Here is a 5,234-nt window from a genome sequence, read left to right on the forward strand (position 1 = left end):
TCAGTGCTTCAAAAATGGGGAGGTTGCACTGTGCCGCCCCTGTTTAATGTACAAAATATAATGATGATCACGATAACAATGTTAATATTGATGAGGATGACAATGAATAAGAATAAGGCCTAAATAAAGTTTGTATGAAATATCATTACATTTTCAAAAATTATATATACATTTTCCATGTTGAAACCTGGGGGGTTGGGGGATGCATCCCCCGCCAGACTGTCTACGCCTCTCACTTACAGTCACTTTTATTTAGGTCTAAACACGGAAGAATAAAAAGTAAGTTCCTGCTTCTTGGTCGCATACTATATATAGTTGCATTACCCCCATGATGGGGCCCATCTTGCACGGGAAACACGGAAAACGACGACAACAACAACAGCAACAACCAAACAGCTATCGCACTGTGAACGGCAGATCGGGAAAATGTGGATGATTTTTTTTTTCGCCCCACAAAAATCGAATCCGCCAAGGTCTGTCCACTAGATGTTCCCTTCTTACTCCATTACCTACATGAATTATATAGCCCTACAAAATATTTGGTATATCTTTTTTTCCCAACCAACATTCATGTTCCCACTTTACCCAATATGGTTTCTTTTTATTTAGAGTGTATGCCCTGCTACACAACACAGCTGATAAAACATGGAGAGAGACGACGTCTCAGCGATATCTTATGCAAAATTCACTATTTTATTTGATTCTATTATATAGGCCTGTACTTTTCTGAAATCTTTATATTTTATTTCTGTTTCTCTTAATTTGAAGACAATTTATATTTTCTTGATTATACACCATGTAATTAGTCAATAGCAAAAAAAAAACTGAGCTCTTAGAAAATAATGTCTGTATTAAACGCCTGTGAAAATTGTTGATATTAACTACATAGGTGTAAATTCTTGGAAGAGAGGGGCGGAAAATATTTTCAACCTCATCTTGCCCGATCGGCTGCTATTTTTTAATTGTTCCTCTCAAGGGGGGGGGGCACGGACCGGCTGTGCCCTCCCCCCTCTCCGGATCAGCCAGTGCTGATTCGTATATCATGCTTCTGGTTACGTTTCCAATTAAACTCTTGCTAGTTATTTGTGTGTTGTTGACGAGGCGTTAACATTTCATCATTTCATCATTGCTTTGCCATATTCCCTTGTGGTTTTTCATTCTTCTTTTCTTATTCTTGCAATGACAGAAAATATACCCGTATTCGGTACAGGGTAGTTTTCCCCCACTTTCTGTCATTTTTTTTGTCAATTTAATTAAGGAATTATTTCAACTCTCAAAGATTTTCTTTCGATCAAAATATATCATCATTTATTAATATAATATTGATAACTTTATTTCATTTTCAATATCGTCAATTTCAGTGATCCGAAACTCGGTCTTCGTTCATGGAAGGGGCCATAAAGACTATTAAGTCTATAATATGCCAAGCGTGTAGAATAAATAATCATCAATGGATAAATAAATACAATTTGAGATGTCCTTAATCACGTTGATTGAATACGACGTCCAGTGTTTCCTGAAGTGATCATCAAGGATTTTCCGGGGGGGGGGGGGCACATTTCCAGATAAAAAATGACAAGAAAAAAGAAAAGGCTTTCACCAAAATTTGAAGGTCCTTTCGTCCACGAAATAAATTTAAAATGTTTCTTTTACAAAATCTTTAATTTCCTAGACTAAGTTAACTCAATTTCATTGTATCCCCTCCCAAGTCTTTCTCTGCAAAACTTAAACTTTTTATTGACAAAATTTGAATTATTTTATAAATAAGTATTTAAAGTTTTGATTGATCCCCTTTATATACTGTTTGTCTGTTTGTAAATAGGTATTGTTTAGATTTTGGATTATTATTTCATGTAAGTATATTTTTTTGCATTGGAATATTCACATGCATTATATTGTACTGTATTCTGTAATATCATTTCTGCACTGTTTCTATCGTTATTTCTTTGAAATGTGGAAATAGATAAACAAGTAAATTAATTTAAAAAAAATGAAAAGATAGATAGATCGATGAATAAAAAGATAGATCAATAAATAAATAAATAAATAAATAAGATAAATTGATAAAATGAATAATTCAATGCTGTAACTTTCAGGGGGGCACGGGCCGATTATGCAGATTACGTTCATTAATCCAAAGGCTCATTATTCCGAAGGTTCGAATATTCTGAAGGTTTGTTATTCTAAAGGTTCGTAATTCCGAAGGTTCGGTAGTCTGAATACGAAATAAGGTTATTCCGAAAGTTCATTAGTCTGAAAACGAAATAAGGTTCGTGTTCGTTATTTCGAATATTCGTTTGTCCGAAAACAAAATAAGTTATTCCGAATGTTTGTTGACCCGAAAATGAAATAAGGCTCCTTTTTCCGAAGGTTCGTTAATCCGAAAAATAAAATAAAATAATTGTGGCCGCGAAGCAGCGGCGGATCCAGGATTTTCCAAAAGGGGGGGGGGGGCAAATTTTTCGGAGGATATTTCCTCCGCGAAAAAAATTGACCAGCAAAAAAAAATGAAAAAGGTCTTCAACCACAAATAAAGGAGATTTCGTACCAGAAAAAAACATTGACAAGCAAAAAAGAAAAAATGAAAAAGGGACTCGTCAGGGGGGGGGCAGTCTCCCCTCCCCCTTAGGTACGCCGCGAAGCCGGAAGGGTAAGCGTGGATGAGAGGGGTAGAAACACCGTTGCTGTTCAAGTTATTGTTATGAGGATGGGAAGGCAGGGGCGGCGGAACGTATTCTCGTTTGGGGGCATGTCAAATTAAAAAGAAGGGCACTTATATGTCAAATCCCGTTTTCAAGTCAATATTCACCAAATACATTTCCTCGCACTCCGAGTTATTGTTTTAGGTATAGTGGTATATGCTTCTTTTTCATGACGTCTTAAAGTGATTGCCCCCTTTTAAGGTCTGAATATGAAACATTTTCAGTCCTTGCTTACGTTCACATTAGTGGATTGGTGATGTCTGCTCTTCATGAATTCCTTAACAGTCCTATAAATGTCCCATTTTCTGGTCTGAATATCACAAATGTTCGGCTTCCGCTTGGTGCTCGCATCAAGTGAATTCACACAAAACAAGCCTTATGAATGCCCCTCTTCTGGTCTGAATAAAAAAAAAATCATTTCGCGCTTCGCGCACAATATTCGAGTAATGAGATACCTTTTATGTTAACGATTACAATCACTATAAAAAAGCGATTTATGTGTTTAGGTGTAATTCTAACAAAATCGGCAAGCGCATTAGATGATATGGTGAGATATGTATGCTCTTCATGAATTCCTTAATGATATTCCTTAACATATGTCCCTGTTTGGGGTCAATATATATGATAAATTTCAGCTCGCGCATTAATTGTTTGTTTAATGAGACAGGTACGTATCATGATGACATACATTTGCTTAAATGTTTCTTTATAGGTCTGAATAAAGAAAAAAGTTTGCCCTTCACGCTCGCATTATTTGAAACAAAACAAATGTCATCTACGTTTTTGTTAATAGAAAGATATAGGCCTGTAACAAGAAGGCAATATGACAAACGATTCGACAAGACAGTGTTATTAAGTTGATACATACACAAAATGTGTTCTGAATAAATAAACTCTTGTTGACGCTGAAACGACTAATATATCGGGGCGTAATTTTTGTTAACGATTCTTATCTCGCATATTTTCTTTCATATATTTCTATTCCTTTCTAAGTTCCGACATTTAAATTACCAATTCTTTCTTCCCCGGCCTATATATAGCACGTTTTCTATATGCGAAAGTCGAGAATATTGGCCACTCACTGTCGCCCCATGCCCCTGGTCCTGGTTGCGTCGCCCTATAATAGATCAACACACTCTGGAACAAATTAATTAAATTGATTGTAATTCAGTTTAATCGGTTTTGTCACAGTTTCTGCAAGCATAATTAGGTTCGAACCATATAGAGTTATATACGTATTTAACTCTATGGTTCAAACAGATATTCTTTGCGCTGATGTGGTTTACGGGACACCATGTGGAGTGTTATAGAAACAGTGAATAGAAGAAGAGAAGAAATGGATAGGCGAGAAAGTGGAGATTTGAGAGTAGAGTATTCTTTCTTGAAATGTAGTCCTGAAAAGGACTGTAAACCAGAAGGAATTGATGAGTGAGAACAGCTTGAGTAGTAGAGCTGATGAGGAGATGCTGGCTTGAGTCGGTGAGTAGAGGATGATGAGTAGTAGAGAGACTCGAAGTTTCGGACAGGTTGACTGTCCGTCTTCAGGAGACGGACTCCTGAAGCCTGGGGGGGGGGGGTACTTACATTGACGAGTGGATACCATGCGCGACCCCCCAAAAAAAAACACGTAAAAAGGATGTCTTTTTTTACGTTAGGGCACGTTACGTACGTAACGTAATAAGGGTGTCAAAAACACAAAAATAATGAAAAAAGGGTATCTATTTTTCGCTAGGAAAATTACGTGATTAGGGTCGAATTTGCGGGGGTTATAAAACAAAATTAAAATGTTTTATAATGTCCTTTTTGCCCCAACACTTCGTGTTTGAGTCCGATTTGCGCGAGGTGTAGAAAGTGGGGTCGTACTAAACCAAATTAGGTAAAGCCGACGACCGAAGGACCCGTAACAATAAAACATTCCTGTACTTGTTTAGGGGTTCATTTCAGGGAATATTTGCCAAGAGTATCATTTTGTTTCCAATACTTGTTAAGGGTAGGGTTTCACACGCCAATAGTTAAGGGGTGCATTTTCAGAATATGGAAATTACGTGTTTAGGGTGCTTGCTTTTCGAGACCCTAGTCGCGCATGGTATCCACTCGTGAATGGAAGTGCCCCCCCCCCCCGGGTCCTGAACCTGTCCGACTAGTCAGCAAGGGTCAATCGCGGGGTCAAACATATTTAGGGTATGTTTTTTTTCCAATGAAGTTTTTTTTTTTAAAGACTAGCCAAAGGTGCTCAGGGTATGTTATTTTTTCACCAAGCTTTTTCCCCGGGGTCATTCTGACGACAACTTTTTAGGGGCCAAAATAATAATGCCAGCAAAAAAACTTGTTTAGGGGTTATTTTGCATACAGACAAAAACAATCTTTTCGGGGGTGTTTGGACATTATTTGGTCACGCATGTGTACAGCAATACAATTGACTGCCCCCCCCCCCCGGAAGAATAGTTCTCATATGGGCCCATAGAGATAATGGGCCCTAGACATGCTGGATATGGTATCGAGAAATTTAGATAGTAATTTAGATTTGTGTGT

The sequence above is a fragment of the Lytechinus variegatus genome, chromosome 5 (assembly GCF_018143015.1).
Source record: "Lytechinus variegatus isolate NC3 chromosome 5, Lvar_3.0, whole genome shotgun sequence".
NCBI classification, from domain to species: Eukaryota; Metazoa; Echinodermata; class Echinoidea; order Temnopleuroida; family Toxopneustidae; genus Lytechinus; species Lytechinus variegatus.